Source organism: Dromiciops gliroides, chromosome 6, assembly GCF_019393635.1.
Source record: "Dromiciops gliroides isolate mDroGli1 chromosome 6, mDroGli1.pri, whole genome shotgun sequence".
In the NCBI taxonomy this organism is placed as follows: Eukaryota; Metazoa; Chordata; class Mammalia; order Microbiotheria; family Microbiotheriidae; genus Dromiciops; species Dromiciops gliroides.
The window spans coordinates 392,848-409,187 of NC_057866.1; the positions used below are offsets into that span (position 1 = coordinate 392,848).

Sequence of the window (16,340 nt, forward strand, 5' to 3'; positions counted from 1 at the left end):
GGGAGCACCCTCTCTGGAGCCGGCCTCCTCCCCGGGTTTTTGTGGCCCTGGATCCTCCAGCTTCTCCTTCTGCCCGTCTGATCCCGCCTTCCCCTTCTCTTTCGTCGTCCGAGGTCGTGCCCCGCCCCCACCTGGGTGGGGGTGTTGGGGCCTGTGCCGCAGTCGGTCTTTCTTCATGACCTCCTGCGCTTCAGTTAGCACCTGTCTCAATATGACGCCTGAATACGGCCCTCCCTGAGCTAGTACATCGCCCGCTGCCCAGTGGGCATCTCCCCCTGTGTGTCCCATAGACACCTGCAGCTTCCCTCAGTCAGTCCAGGGGCCCAGCAGGCTCCCCGTCTCTTCCTTCCTCCCCCCTGCGCTCCCTGCCGCAAACTTCCCCCACTCCAAGCCATCCTCCCCACTGCTGCCAAAGCAAGTTTGTTTAAGTGCAGACCTAACAGTCACTCTCCTATTCAACCAGCTCTCAAAAAGCCCCGCTCTGTCTAAATGACTTCGGGCTGCCCCACCCCCCTCCAGCTTCCTTGCACAAGGCACGTTCCTCTCCCCACACTCTTCAGACCTGGCAGCCAGGGCCCTCCATCCCTCCCCGTCATGTCTTTAGACTGGCTGCCTTCAGCCAGGCCTGCATCCCAGAATCCCGAGCTTCTTCCTGCAGGAGACACCCCCGGCCACTACCTTCCTGCTTACTGTATCCACGGGCAGATGGTTGGGCCAGAGAAGGAGTGGAAGCCTTTGGAGGCCAGGGGCCGTTTTGTTTTGCGTTTGCACAGCTCTGCCCGGCACACAGTAGGTGCTTAATCGATGCCTAGCGATTAATTGATCCAATGGCTCTGCAGGCGTTGCCTTCAAACCCGGCACTGCGTACACTTCCATCTGTGGAATGGGCACGGTTCTTCTTGTACTTCCCCCTCCCCGGGTTTGGAGGGCTCTACAAATGGCTGTCATCCCCCTGGCTCTGCCCACCAAGACCAGAAGACTTCGTGTGGCTGAGGCTCTGGGAGAAGAGGGTGGAGGCAAGAAGGTACCGGGGCCGGACTACAACTCCCCGCGGGCCTCGGGGAGACGAGCCACTGCGCATGTGCTCAGCACTTGGCCTTTCAGGTCTGACTCCACTCGGTGGCGCTGCCGCTCCGCTGGTGGGCGGGGCGGGGGCGGGAGTAGGGGGCAGGGAAGAGGAGGGAAGAAGGGAGGGAGAGAGGGGAAGGGGAGGGGGAGGGGGAGGGGGAGAGGCAGAGAGGAGGGGGGGAGGAAGGGAGAGTGAAATGGGGGCGGGAGGGGGGAGGAAGTGGGCGGGGAGACTTCTGCTCCGCCCACATGCTGGAAGGGGAGGGGAGGAGGGGGAGGAGGGGGAGGAGGGGGAGGAGGAGGAGGAGGGCGAGGGCGGGGGATGCGGGGCTGCCCCGAGCCTTCTCTTCTGGATCCGCGGGAGCCTCCGGAGCCTGAGCCGCCGCGGCCGCCTCCGCCTTGGCTGCTGCAGGTAAGGGAGCCAGGCAGCCCACGGGGGAGGAGGGGAGGGCTACGCGCGTGTCTGCCTGGAGAGGGTGCCCCCCCCCTCGCGTGGGAGAGCTGCGGCGAAACTGGGTGTGACCCTGCGTGCTTCTGGGGGACAGTGGGGGTGACACCCCGTGTCTGTGTGGCCGGGCTAGGGGCCGGGGTCCTGGTGAGGGCCCGTGGGCGCCAGGGGCCTGGCTCTGAGGAAGACAGACCGCAGGGCACCCATCAGGCACACACCCTAAGGCTGGCCCTGGTTAACTTCGTCTCGGACCCACGTGTGGTGAGCCTTCTGGGGGAGGGGGCACCAGATGACAGTGGGCAGAGGGAAGCTGACGCCCCTCCCACAGCGGAGCAGAGCCCAGGGAAGGGGCCCGGGCAGACGTGGTAATCCCCTCTGAATCTCAGGGGCCTGGCTGGTGGGTCAGCCAAGCCTAAGCCCAGGTCGTCCCCATCCATCCCATTGACTCCCACAGCTGAACCTCTCCCCACTTGCTTCATTTTTCCAGCCCTCTCTGTGGACACCCCTTGACCCAGGGCCTCGTGGGTATCCAACCACAGTCCAGGTGGCCAGCTCCTGCTTCCTCAGAGCAGACCCGCCTCGCTTACAGTCATTGGGCAGTGAGGGGACCCCCATTTTTCCAGTCTGTCTCCAGGGAGCCTCAAAGGGCCGAAGTTTCGGTAAATGGCAACCAGTGGAGAACGCTTCCCAACCCCCACCCTACCCATCATTGCATTCTTGAAATGAGGGCCCACTTCTGGAGACTGTCCTCCTGAAGCTGAGACCCCAATTCTTGTGTGTGATTGTTAGGGTTACTCTTTCCTCCATCTCCGGGATAGGCTGTTGCCTGCTTTGAGCTTCTCTCCCCTCCCCTCCCCTCCCCATCTCTCCTTTCCTCTTCGGTGAGAAGGGAAACTAGAACTCTGTACTTGTTAGAAAAGACATGAAAATAACAGTCAATTGGCCCTGAGTGAGAGCTAGCCTGAGCAGAGCAGCCAGTGCATGAACTCAGGAACAGGACGGCTATTCTGGGTACCCACGTGATGGGATGATGTACGGCTCAGTGGTTAGGGCCTCCTTTGGTCAGCCTCTGAGGAAGCCTGTAAGGTACCTACTTAGTGTCAGACACTGCGGAGACAAAGGCAAGGGTCTAGGTCCTGCCCTCAAGGAGCTGACAGTCTAGGGAGAGGGCAGAGACCAGGCAAGGTCCATTTGGAGGCTAAAGAGCTGGCACCTCTGGGGCCTATTGGACTCAGGCTGTGAGACCTCAGATGTGGGCTGCCCCACAGCTAGAGGCTCTCCAAGGAGTCGGGAGATGCTGCCGTTACCGGCTTGAATGTTAACTCACAGGGGCACCTGAGTGTCCTTATCTGTAAAATGAGAGAATTGGACTAGGCGACCTCCCAGGCCCTTTCTCGCTCTGACAGGCTAGAATCCTCTGCCTCTGTTTCTCTAGCTGCAAGGAAGTCCCGCCTCCTCTCTGGCTCATTATCTCAGGAGTGAATCAAGCCTGTCCCACCACGTTGGGAGGAGGTGGACAGCGCCCTCACTGGTGGTCAGTCTTGGAGTCTTGGCAAGACTTGGTGTGGTTGGGCCGACCCAGCAACAGCCTATGCCCAGCAAGCTAGCAGGCGCGTGAGCAAGGGGCTGTGATGGAACAGCGGGTGGGCAACTTGGGGGTGCTGCCTGCTGTGTCCGGGCCAGGAAGACACTTGGAAAACAAACACAAGCTGTGACCCAGAATAGAGGCTTCATGTGGCTTGGCCCCAAGGGAGCCCCTGCTGGACCCACTCGCCTTTAGACCCCATCCCTGCCCGTGTGCCTGTTTCCCCATCTGAATTCAAGGCCATGGTGGTGGGTGATCATCTTAGGCACTCCAGTGCTTCCCCAGGGGCCAGGTGGGCTGCAGATGCTTGACTTTCCAAGAAGCCAGTTCAGCAGCCCGGCCATGGGCTCCCGCCTTCCCGGCCATGATCTTCCCAACACGTGGGCCTCTCCCAGCTTTGACTTGGCTGGCCCCGGAAGGCAGGAGCAAGGGTATCAGGGAAAGGCACAGCCATGCAATCTGGGCTGCCCCAAAGTGGCTGGGGCCCCTGGGAAGGTGGGGAGTTCCCCATCACCAGCAGTCTCATGGACGGCTCCAGCAGATGCCCCGGTGGGTCAGGGTCAGCTTTCCATGCGCTGACCCCTCCCAGTGAGCCTGGGCGAGGCTTGGGACATGGGCCCCATCTTCCCGGGGCACACCCACTCCTGCCTGAGCCCTCCTGCAGGGCCCAGTTCCCAGATGCTTGTCCAGCCAAGGAGCCTGCCCCCTCAGCCTCCTCCCTTCCTTGGGCTGCTGGGATGAGGCCTGGGCCGGGCCCTGGCTCTCTTTGGTCTCCCTTCACCACCCCACCCCCTGCTCCCCAGGCTTGTCAGGGTTCCTTCCTCTGGAAGCAGACGCCCTGAGGGAGTGACTCACTGGCAAGAAGCCCCTTCAGGCCTGGGGCAGCGGGCAGTAGGCAGCCAGCCCGGGGATGCCAACACCGTGTGGAAATGTCTGGGGGGGGGCGGCTCGTTCCTCTCTCCAGGCCCTGAGTGGGGGTGGGGGTGGGGACAGACACAGCTTTTCCAAAGACCAGCAGTGTTCTCCACTGACAAGATAAGGATTGTTTGGAAATGAGGAAAGCAGAGGGAAGTCAGGGAGCCTGCTTAGGCAGCTGAGGAGGGAGGGAGCTGGGCTCAGGCCCTCACTGGGAGGGCTGCTGCACTGTGCGCGTGTGTGTGTGTGTGTGTGTGTGTGTGTGTGTGTGTGTGTGTGTGTGTGTGTGTGTGTGTGAGAGAGAGAGAGAGAGAGAGAGAGAAGGAGGGAGAGAGAGGGAGAGAGGGAGGGGATGCGAGAGGGGGTGTGTGGGTGTTTGTGCGTTTGTGCGTGCAAGTGAGTGTGAGGGGGTGTGTGTGTGGATGTTTGCATGCCTGTGTGTGTGCGCTTGTGCGTGTGTGTGCATGCTCGCTTGTGGAGGAAGGACAACCTTCTGCCCTTGGCCGTGGTAACATAAAAGTTACACCTGCAATTTTGTAATTTCGGACCTTTGGCGAAATCTTCGTCTCTGCTCCAGCCCTGGGTTCTGGGTTCGGCTAGACCCCACCCCCACCCCATGGCAGGTCCCTCTTAGAACAATACGATTGGAAGGGACTTCACTACCCACTTTACAGGTAGACGCCCTCAGGGCGTCTGCTTCCAGAGGAAGGAACCCTGGGTTCTGGGGCTGCTCCCTGTGAGAGAACAGCTTACAGCACCTGCCCTGGAGCACCCTGGGACATTGTAGGGCCCCCCATGACACCCAGCAGCTCCAGAGCTAAGCCTGCTCTCTCCCACACCCCTCCCAGCTTGGAGACACCACCCATGGCCCATCCTGCCCCAGCCTAGATGCGGATGGGAGCTTTGGCCTTCAAGGACGGAGGTCTCCTCCTGACCAGCTTGGCTGCAGGCCTGGGAAAACTGATGCGGGAGAAAAGACTCAGAAACTCACATGTGGAAATTCTGAATTTCTTACCTTCCCTGATAGATGAGGGCGAAGGGCTCCAAGTGGGAAGTCTGTAAGCCTCCCCTAATGTGTTTGGGGTGTGAGTGAGGGGAGCCACCCAGGCTGCCTGGGGGGTGGCTGAGTCAAGTGACTGGGCAAGGAGGGGTTGGCCCAGCTTCTTTCCTACCTGTAAAGTGGGTAGTGAAGTCCCTTCCAATCATATTGTTCTAAGAGGGACCTGCCATGGGGTGGGGGTGGGGTCTAGCCGAGGAAGCCTCCTCCGGGAGTGCACAGAGGCCTGGAGCTAGAAGGAGGGGAGAGGAGCTGTGGGGAACAGGGCTCCTGGTGCCTCTCTGGTCTGGCTGAGGTCACCCTGCCTCACGGCCCCTCCAGACTGTCCTTGTGTTATTCCCTACTTCTCTTCCCTGCAGTAAAGCATGCCGTGGAGAACACCTGGGGGGGAGGGCAGCGCAGCTGGAAACACTGACCCTCAGAGCCCTCTCTGAGACAGCCCTAGAACAGAAGCCTGGCAGTCACCCCATTACTCCACCTCTCAGTGACCTCACCTGCTAAATGGGCAGAGAGTCAAAGTGCCCCACCAGGCCCTCCTTGGTGGGTCTTCCCTGACCCCATCTTGACAACCCCCAGGAGAGTGCATGCATCGGTGAGGAAGGAGTGGTCAGTAGTGACTCATTGGCCCAGGGGTGGGGGAAGAGAGGTGGCTAGCAGCTCCAACCTAGCAGAGGACTGTGGGGACGGAAGCCACCAAGTGAGGGGTAATGCCGGAAGTGGGGGTGGGGGCAGCCTGTTCTAGGAGCTTGGCTGAGAAGGGAGGAGAGATGGGCGTTGCTTAGCGGGAGGGGGGGAGATCTGGGGGAGCTTGTGGGCAAAGAGAAAGTCATGGAGAAGGATAGAGAGGTTCTCTCGTCTCAGCCTGTGCGGGCCGGGTGCTAGGGGGGTGAGCACAGGCCGGGCCTTGGCTGAGCTTGGCTTGGGGCAGGCCGCTAGAGACAGGCTCTGGGCCCTTGCAGGGGCTCAACTTTGAAACAGGAAACCCTTCTGGACAGCCGAGCCCCGGCTTCTTACCACTACCCACAGACACCTCCCCCAAACACGGAGTCCTGGGGCCCATGGTGGGCGGAGGAAGAAAGCCTTGGGGAGAAGGTGCATCAGTCCTAGGCCTTGAAGGCTGACTCAGAAACTAAAGAACTTCCTGCTGTGTGTAAAGGAAAATGGGAGCAAATTTCCGAGTCTGGGGAGTTGTGGGGTTAGGGCTCCTCGGTGTCAGGCCGGCCCAAGGAGGGGACGCTGCTCCCTGAGGTCCTACCAGGGCCCTGGCTGTCCTTCAGGGAGGGCTGCAAAGCAGCGGCTAAGAAGTGGCTCTCGGTAGTGGCAGCCAGGAAGAGCTTTGGATCAGGCCTTGCCTAGAGGACGATGGGAGAGGAAGAGGAGGAATCCATGGGAGGACCTGGCTGTCCTCAGGGCCAGTGTATGCTGAGTGGTTGGAGCTGTGCCTTGCTCTGCCGCTGCTAGCTTTTACATAGCATCTGTAAGCAAAGTGCGCTTTGATCTTCACTACAAACTTGAGGTAGGCACATTTTACAGAGGAGGAAACTGAGGCAGTGTCACACAGCTAGTAAGACCGGATTTGAATTCAGGTGTCCCTGACGCCAGCCCAGTGCTCTGTGCATTAGGGTATCCCCTAGCTGGTCCAGGAGAAGCTACACCTGTTTAGATGTCTCTATCCGGCCAATGCCCTCTCCTAAAAGAACTTCATTCCGAGTGAGCCAGAAGTTGGCAGCTCTCTTGAAAAGAACAGGTTTAGGAGCAGCTGGATGGCACAGTGGATAAAGCACCAGCCCTGGATTCAGGAGGACCCGAGTTCAAATCTGACCTCAGACACTTGACACTTAATAACTGTCTGACCCTGGGCAAGTCACTTAACCCTCATTGCCCCACAAAAAATAAAAAAAATAACATGTTTGATTGCTGCATCTTTAGAAACAGTCCTGCCCTCTCCTCCATCCCCCAGAAAAGCATACCTTGTTAAAAAAAAAAAAGTACCGGGGCAGCTAGGTGGTGCAGTGGATAGAACACCAGCCCTGGAGTCAGAAGGACCTGAGTTCAAATCTGGCCTCAGACACTTAACAGGTACTAGTTGTGTGACCTTGGGCGAGTCACTTAACCCCAACTACCTCACTAAAAAAAAAAAAAAAGTACCATTAAAACAAATACATCAATACTCTTTCTGCGTCTGATAGCATATGTGCCATTCTTCACCTGTGGTCCACCCCATTTCTAACAAGATGAAAGAACTCTGGAGCTAAGACTGGTCCTCACGTGTTCTCTGTCAGTTCAGAGTGACCTTCCCACATTTCTCTGAATTCCTCGCACTGGTGGTTTCTTATGGCAAAGTGACGTTCCATGACATTAACTCACTCCAGCTACTTCAGCCATCCCCCAGTTGATGGGGCTGCCTCTTTGTTTTCAGGCCTTTACTGCTCCCCAAAAGGCTGCTGGAATACTTTTGTCTGTGTGAGGCCTGTATATCCAGCTTTGGCCTTGGGGTACAGGCCTGTGCTGGGATCATTGGGTCAAAGGATATGAACAGGTTAGTCACTTTTCTTCCATGATTCTAAGCTGTTTCCCAGAATGAGCCTAGCATTTTATAGCTCCACCAACCATGTATGAGTATGTCTGTCTTCACACAGCCCCTTCAACACTGACTCTTGAGTATTCCACTAAGTGGGAGATAAAGCCTTAGAGTTATTTTCATTTGCGTTGCTCTCACTAGTAGTGAGCCGGAGCATTTTCCCAAGGGGCAGTGGATCATTTGTATTTCTCCTAAAAACTGGTTATGTGTTTTGTGCCCCTCTCCATTGGAGAATGGCTCTTTGTGCCCAGTCAGCCTTTTATGAGAGATCCCCATTCGTGGCTTTGCTTCTCAGCTGGGCTGCATTAATCTGCTTTGTCCCACAACTTTTCCATCTACGCCTCTGCCTAACTCTTGTGTGGGGAGGGATTCTTCTCCTTTACCTCAGCTCTTCTGCCTACTGGGCCTTGGAAACCTTCCCCGGCTGTGGAGGAGCCAGCCCTTACAGAATAGGGGAAAGAGCACCAGGGTCAGGGGTGCCTGCGCCGCTGACAGTCCTGCCGATGACTCGCAGCGTCACCCCAGAGAGGCTCCTTAATGCTGCTGCGCCCCCACTGACCCATCTGTAAAATGAAGGGTGCGGTTCTTGTGCTGGAAGGTCCCCAAGCCCAACTGTTCCATCTTACAGGTGAGGGAACTAAGGCCTAGGAATGGTAATTGACCTCGTAAGTGGCCAAGACAAGATTCAAACCCAGGTCTTTCTGCCTCCAAATTCAGTGCACCCTGCCCTTCCGTCTTATGGTATAGAGAGTACAGAGGCCAGAGGGAATTCAGGGTGATCGGTGGGGGCAGGGGTGGAGCTATCTGAGGTCTCCCTTGTTGGGAGCTGGGCCCCTGGCATCCAGGCCTGCTGAGGGCCCCAAGTAGATGGAACCTGCAGGAACACCTGCTGTCTTGCACCGGGGAGCAAAGGGAGGCCAGATCCGCTCCTCCCCCTCCTCCTTTTCCTCCTCCCCCTCCTGTTCCTTTTCTCCTTTCTTCCTTCCCCTCTTCTCCCTTCTCTCCTCTTCCTCCTTTTCACAGGTCTCCTCCCCATCTACATCCTGCCGGTATTGGATTCTGGCCCAAGGGGCACCTTCTGGGCTCTCCCGGGGCCAAGGCACCGAGGTACCTTGGAGCCAATGGGGTCCAACTAGACTGGCTGTGGCAGGGAGGGAAGGTGGACTTGGGGACCAGGGAATCTTGCATCAGGCTCAAGCCCAGGCCCTCACCTCCCAAGGGGCTCAGGAGTCAGCAGTGACCTGTATGCATGCTGAGAACTTCAGGGTTTCTGCTCAGGCTCGTGCCTGCCCAGATGTTGCAGGTGGCTCAGGATGGAAAGCTCCCCGGAGCAGATTCCCCCAGCTAGAACCACATCGATGGCTTTGTCCTGAGCCTGCCTAAGCTTGCCAGCTCACTGCCTCTCAGCAGCCAGATAGTCTGACTTGTACCTGAACCAGCATGTCCTTATTCAGCCAGGGATCGGTCACATTTTTGCACAAAGGCGTCCAATGATGGTCGCCTCGCTCCCTGTGAAGGCTGTCCGCTTTGTCAGGTACCTTTGCCCCACATCAAATCGAAGGCTGTCTCTGTGCACTTTACCGCCATGATGCCCGGTTCTGCCCTCTGGAGCTCAAGCAGAAAAGGCCCTTCCAGTACCAGAAGACACGTCTGTTGTCCCCCTCCCCCCATGTCTAAACGTTTCCTGTTTTTCTTGGGCTTCCTCGGTCCTCAGCAAGAGGGGAACACTCCTGTAGGTGGGCTCAGGTGATCCCGTAAAGATGGTTCTGGGTATGATGTGGGAAGGGGTAGCATTGGCTGGGTGTTGTCTCCTCCCCTTTCTCCACCCAACACCTGTCCAAGCTACCCCCAAGTTTCTGTTCTGCCCTTTTCTCCCCTCCTGTCCCTGCCCCATGGGCACCGAGGGAACTCACCCCCTTCCCTTATCCTTCCTTCTCCTTGGGCTCTGGCTATCTCACCTTTGGCTGCACTGAGAGGGGCCACTGGCAATAGCCACATGTCTGGGCTCTCCTCCGAGCCTCAGCAGGCCCTGAATGGAGGCAGGGCTGGGGGATTGCCACGAGAGATAACAGATTACGTGACAGCCCTGGCCACACAGCAGGTACCAGGGGACAGGTGTGATGCAGCTGTCTCTGATTCCAGGTCTCATGCTCTCAAAACAAGGCGAGGCGTCGTCTAGCACAGATCCAGCTGGGACTGGCAAATGGGAGGAGCTGATCAGAACAGTCTTCTTGATTCCCCCCTTCCCCCAGCCCAGCAAAGAAGCCCTGATGTTCTGTTATTCCTTTATGAGGTCTAAAAAGGCTCTTTGGTCAGACTCCTTGGACTTGGCAGTCAGCCCTTGGCTGGCCAAAGGACAGGCCACCTTCTCAAGGGGGTAGTCAAGGCATGAAATGGCTCTGGAGATTGTAACCCCTGGCAGCAGAGAAGAGAGCCAACTATGGAAGAAGAGCCCAGCCCCGGAGAGGGCTCCAAGCCCAGAAGGTGGGGGACTGAAGCTTTTCCCTCTCACCCCCACTAGACTTGGGGTATTGTAGCAGAGCTAGTTACTCAGTGGGAGGCACTGACTCCAACAGGAAGCAGCCCCAGAAGTCAAGGCAGAAGACAGCTGAGAGAAGTGTGATGAATGGGGCAAGAAGAAAACCATCTCTGACTGGGTAGAGATGAGTTGCAGAAAAGAGTGAGCAGGGGCAACAAGGTGGCACAGTGGATAGAACACCAGCCCTGGAGTCAGGAGGACTTGAGTTCAAATCTGGCCTCAGATACTTGACACTTACTAGCTGTGTGACCCTGGGCGAGTCACTTAACCCCAAATACCTCACCAAAAAGAAAGAGAGAGAGAGAGAGAGAGAGAGAGAGAGAGAGAGAGAGAGAGAGAAAGAAAGAAAAAGAAAGAAAGAAAAAGAAAGAAAGAAAGAAAGAAAGAAAGAAAGAAAGAAAGAAAGAAAGAAAGAAAGAAAGAAAGAAAGAAAGAAAGAAAGAAAAGAGTGGGCAGAAGAGCGGGCAGAACAGGAGGCTGACCTGCCCAGCAGAGATGCCAAACCCAGGAGAACCATCTGTGGGGATGGACATCAGAGCCATGTGGTGCTGGAGCTCTCTCCAAGTGTACTGAGTGTATGCCTACTCTGCTCACAGACAGAGTTGTAGAAGAGAGCATGGGTCTCATCTCAGTAAACCCTTTTGCTTTGAGTTCATTGTCTATCCTGGCTGACTGTTAATGGTAAGTGCACCAGCAGGGGCTCGGGAGCTACAGTTTGACCTGTTCAGCCCCAGAGGGGCATCCTCAAAAGGGGCCCTGTAATAAGCAAGTCCTCACAATGATCCTGTGGCGTTGGCTCCATGGATAGAGATGGAAATGGGAGAGGTGACTTCAGGAAGTCACCAGAACGTGAATTTGGGTCAGACTGGGGCCTTCTGAACAGGCTACAGGCAAGGGGCTGGGCATCCTTTCAGCGTATTCAGCGCCTTCCATGTACAGAGGCTAGAGATGTTTTTGTCCTTGGTTTTCTTTCTTTTTTTTTTTTAGTGAGGCAATTGGGGTTAAGTGACTTGCCCAGGGTCACACAGCTAGTAAGTGTTAAGTGTCTGAGGCCGAATTTGAACTCAGGTCCTCCTGACTCCAGGGCTGGTGCTCTATCCACTATGCCACCTAGCTGCCCCTGTCCTTGGTTTTCAAAGAGGACCAAGGACATTACAGGGTGATGTCTTGACTCGCATTGCATTTAAATGAGGCAAGCTACACAAAGTCATCACCTCATTCTCTGAGTTGTCAAAGTTCACTGGCAGGACAAAGGATGACCAGTGACGATCCGGGCTGCAGTGGATGACCTTGGGGTCTTCCATACCTGCCCAAGCTCCTAGTGCCCCCTTCATGGCCGTTGGAGCAAACACTTCTCTTCCGCCCACCTGCTTGGGGTAGACCCTGGACACAGGAGGGCAAACCCCCAGAGGGTTTGAGACGCCTCAGTTACTCTAAGGGTGGGGCTGCTTTACATGCTGCAGCTCCTCAGAGCCGCTGGTGGGAGTGGACCCACTGAAGCAAGATGAGCAGCCACCTCCCCTACCTACCAGGGGCTGGTCCTCCCTGAGCAGCCCATAGACACGGAGGCAGGAGATATGGTTAACAGAAAAGCAAAGCAAGCTTGGGCAGCTCTCAGAGAGGCCAGCACCCCACTGCCCATAACTCCTTCACAGAGGCCAGTCCTGCTCCAAGGACCAGCTCTGTGCCCTCCCTCTGCGCCCACTTGGTGTCCACGCCTGTCCCAGCCCCACCCCCAGCACAGCTGCATTTCCTCGGGTTTCATTTCCATCACTCTGTGGATGGGTTGCCTTCTTCCTGTTCACTAGGCCAGGTGAGAAGCCAGAGTCCACAGAGGCACAGCCTTGGGCTTTGGGGGAGCCCAGCCTCACCTGTGCTACCCACTGAGTTTCCAGTCCTCAGGCATCCCCTTCTGGTGGCTCCAAGGCTAGAGCTGTGGCACATAGTAGGTGCTTAATGTTTGCTGACCGACTGCCTGACCTTTCGGGGCACTCCCTCTTTTCTGGGTTTGGAGGACACCAGTTTTCCTCCCACCTTTCTGGTTAGCTCTTTATCCAGGCCACTCCTGCTAACTGGATGTCTCTGAAGACTCTGCCCTGGGCCCTCATCTCTTTTTACACCCTCTGTAGTGGCCTCATCAGCTCCCATGAATACAGTGATTCTCAAAGTTCCCTCCTCACATCATGTCTGAACGTCCACAGAGCTGAGTGCCTTCTCTTTTCCCCCAATCCCTGCCCCCTCATGCCTTCCTTATTCTGTGTGGGGAGGGCAGTGTATCCCAGGATGACAATCAGGGAGGCACCACTGTCCCCTTGTGGGCCTCCCTGCCTCTTCCCTCCCCCCAGCTGCCGGGGTGATACTGTCACAGCCCTAGTTTGGGGCCTTCACCTCTCTGGGGAGGCTCTGTCCTGCTGCCCCCTCACTCACTTGATGCTCCAGCCCAACTGACAAGCTTGCCCAGGTTTCCACCACCACCTGTGCCCTTCAAGGCTCATCTCAAGGGCTCCTTCCTAAGGAGGCCTCTGCTGAGCCTCCCTTCCTCCCTCCTAAGGAGGCCTCTACTGAGCTTCCCTCCCTCCTAAGGGGGCCTCTACTGAGCCTCCCTCCCTCCCTCCTAAGGGGGCCTCTACTGAGCTTCCCTCCCTCCTAAGGGGGCCTCTACTGAGCCTCCCTCCCTCCCTCCCTCCTAAGGAGGTCTCTACTGAGCCTCCCTCCCTCCCTCCTAAGGGGGTCTCTGCTGAGCCTCCCTCCCTCCTAAGGAGGCCTCTACTGAGCCTCCCAGTTGCTTGTGCCCACCCCTCTCTCCCCATCACTGTGCCATCCTATAGAGTATTCCATGGTATATATTTTGCATATTTCAGTATTGACTTGTCCGTGCACATGTACACATGGTCAAGCCTAAACTTCCAGAGGGATGGGAGCTTGTTCACTCTGATAATGGCACCCCTAACACTTTAAAGCACATAGTAGGTCAGTCACTCAATCCAGAGGCCTGTAGGAAGCACCTACTATGCGCCGAGCATTGTAGTAGGTGCTTTAAAGAGCTTTGTTGGTCGGCCTCTCCAGCCAGGGCTGCTTTGGCTCAGATACAACTCCAAAGCCTTGGAAGCAGTCCCTTACCATGGGAGATCCCTGTGGAAGTAGAGGGCAGAGCTGGTCATGATAGGACCCCACGGGGCAGGCTCCAGTGCTCCTTCTGGCTCCCCAGACGTGGCCTCCAAGGGGGAATGCAGGGGCTGGGGCGCAGAGATGCTGGAGGGGTGGCCAGGAAAGTCCCGGCATTTCCCAGAGAGGAGCCCTGAAGGCCACCAACACAGCGTGCTCATGGGTGTGGGAGAGCGATGCTGGCTGGGTTCCTGGGGTGGCCTGAGGACAGGCAGCTTCCGGGGCAGTGGAAGGAGCTCTGGGCTGGGGACAGGGCACCCTGAGCTCCTCTCCCGGGCCTTCTGGGCCCCTAGGGGTTTGGATGCAGCACCTTCTAAAGTCAACCCTCCTGTGGCCTCTGGTTCCTCCCTGGATGGCCCTCCCTTGGGGCCTGGGCACGGCTCTGCTCTGTTTATGGAGGGGACAGGGAGGGCAGAAAGCGGGTGGAGGTCCTGGCACCTGTGGCCTCTGTGTGGGGTGGCCTGGGGATGGCCCTTCCTTCTGCCTCGTAGCCAGAACCAGAGCCTGAGCCTGTTGCCCTCTCTGGGCAGTTCATGTGAAAGGAGATGTCGTAGGCAGAAGCGATCCCTGGGGGCCCTGCCACAGACAAACGTCCCTTTCATCTCTCTGGAAGGAGCTGGGACAGTGCCATCAGGCAGTGCCTGGCTGCCTCACCCCCCTGCCCCAGAGGGGCTGGCTTGGGGGCTGCCCCCCAGGTGGGTTGGCCACACTGCCATGGAAGGGGATTCAAGGTCATGGGTGGTGGGCATCTCCTGACCCTCACATCTGGGGCTCTGGAACTGGGACCACAGCTGCCCCCCCCCCCCCCGACTTGGTTTCCAAGAAATGGGCCTTCTGTAACTTGAGTCTTGCCTGGGAGTGGTGGGGCCAGAGAATGCTTTCTGTTGGTTTTTAAGATCAGGCTTCCCAGAGCCCATTGGAAGGGAAAGGGGAAGGGGAAGAGGGAAGGGAAGAAAGCTCAGCCTAACAGCAGGCCCAGCCACTGCCTGGAGCAGGCTACCTTGTGAGGTTGGGAGTGAGCTCCCTGTCACTGCAGACCCTTTGACAGACCAGATGACCACTACTGGAGGGATTCTGGTCTCCAGGCCCGCACACCTTTCCCGAGCACCCACTACACACTCTGAGCTCTGGGCAATGTGATACAGAGATGAACACAGTTTGCAGCCTGGCATCTGTGGCTGGGAGGCTGGCCCACGTGCCCACACATACCCCTAACTCTGGCATATGGCCGTACCCACACGGGTACACACACACACGAACAGATCCAGCATCTGCAAGCTAGCTTGGACCTTCTGCTGTCAGGCCTCTCATGCTCAGAACTCAGGTGGAAACAGGGGCCTGGCCCCTCCTCTGTGCAGGGACAGGATGTGCCTGTTAGGTTTTCTGTCAGAGGTTAGCCCACCTGAAGCCTTCAGCCTGTGGGCAGCCTGCCTGGGGAAGGGGAGTATGGGACATGCCTACAGACAGTCAGAGAAGCCACCTCTCATGGATAAAGGCAGTGTGGTATGGTGGATAGAGCACTGGACTTGGAGTCAGGAAGACCCAGCTTCCAATCCTGCCTGAGGCTCTTCCTAGCTCTATGGTCCTGGACAACTCATCACCCCTCTCTGGTCCTCACGTGTAAAATTAGGTGACTCAATCTGTCCTCTTTTCTCCTGAGGGGCAGGGTGGCTCTCAGACCTGGGCTTCAGAATCAGACTCATCACCACCCCAGCCAGCTTCATTTTCAGTGTTGTGGTCCCTATGCCTGGCAGGGGACAACCCCTCCTGGCCAGTGCCCTGAGTGCCATGGACTTGTGTGACCATAATACCTTTCTGTTCTTTATGGAAGAGATAAGCCCATCCTAACCTCCAAGGCCGGAGGTCCCTTCTAAGCTGGGGAAGCTCATGCCTGACCCTGAAAAAACATGTTTGTCTCTTCCTGCCCACCCCTCTCCCAATTTCCCTGCAACTCCAGGCTCTGTGGGGCCTGGGGAAGACATAGGCCAGGCCAAAGAGCTTCCCTTTCTTGGACCCTTTTTATCTCTTCCCAGAGTAGGTCACCAGGAATGGTTTGTCTTTGTTCACTCTGACCGACCTCTCCTAGACAACCTTCCCCCATAACAAATAAGTCCAGTCAAACCAATGGACATATTTGCCTCGTCTGACATTGTACACCCCATTGCTCACCTGTGGTCCACCACCTCTTGGAATGGTGTTTTCTTTGATGATGTAAATGTTCTCCCAGCTCTGCTCTCTTCCCTCTGCATTAGTCCAAGCGTGTGTTTCTGAGGTTCTCTGAACCTCACATTTGTCACTTCTCACAGGAGATCAGTCATTCCTGATACTGCTGAACCATTTAGTGCCCATATTCTCCCCTGGGCTTCTGGTTCTACTCTATACCCTGATATCTATCAATATGGGTGTCTATGCCAGACCCATTTCTCTGTCTTTGTCCTCTTTGGGTTATGGGCCTCTCTGGGTCCAAGAATTCAGATCTGGATAGGAGTCCCCTGCTTTTTTAAAGTATGCCTCCCCACAGTTTGCCAGTGGGCTGGCCCAACTCCCCACTCTACCACCTGCCCACCCTCTTCTGGGGCCTCTCCAACATATGGCAGTGTTTTCTTCTGCCATCTTTGTCCATCAGACCAGTGAGGCAGAGTCTCCAGTTATCGGCCTCACTCTTATCTGAAGCAATCTGGAGCTTGCTTGTTACTAGCACTGCTCACCTCTTTCAGACAATCAATCAACAAGCATTTATTAAGCACCTGCTGTGTGTCAGGCCCAAGGTATCAGAGCACAAAGACAAAGGAGACAGTTGCTGCCTGTAAGGATCTTATGTTCTACACATACACAGAAATACCAAATAAAGTAAATCAGGGAGGGCCTCCCAGAGGAAGTGATGTGGGCAGGTAAGGGGATTGGAGGGGGGGGGCCTCATGTAGGTGACATGAGAAGTAGAGGTAAGGAGGGAGCACACTCCAGGCATGGGGGATAGTCAAT

General features: G+C 56.6%; 1 protein-coding gene across 3 annotated transcripts in view; it reads left to right on the plus strand.

Annotated features, from left to right (window-relative positions):
- Positions 1 to 1,358: 1,358 nt before the first annotated feature.
- LOC122730850 (USP6 N-terminal-like protein) overlaps positions 1,359 to 16,340 on the plus strand; it is a 39,578-nt gene continuing 24,596 nt past the window's right edge. Inside the window, exon 1 of one of the 3 annotated variants that reach the window (XM_043970350.1) lies at positions 1,359 to 1,480. The gene's annotated coding sequence lies outside the window, so the exon portion shown is untranslated. Of the gene's footprint in view, positions 1,481 to 1,575; positions 1,778 to 16,340 lie in introns of those variants that run through there. The other 2 variants (XM_043970351.1, XM_043970349.1) reach the window with 2 other exon arrangements.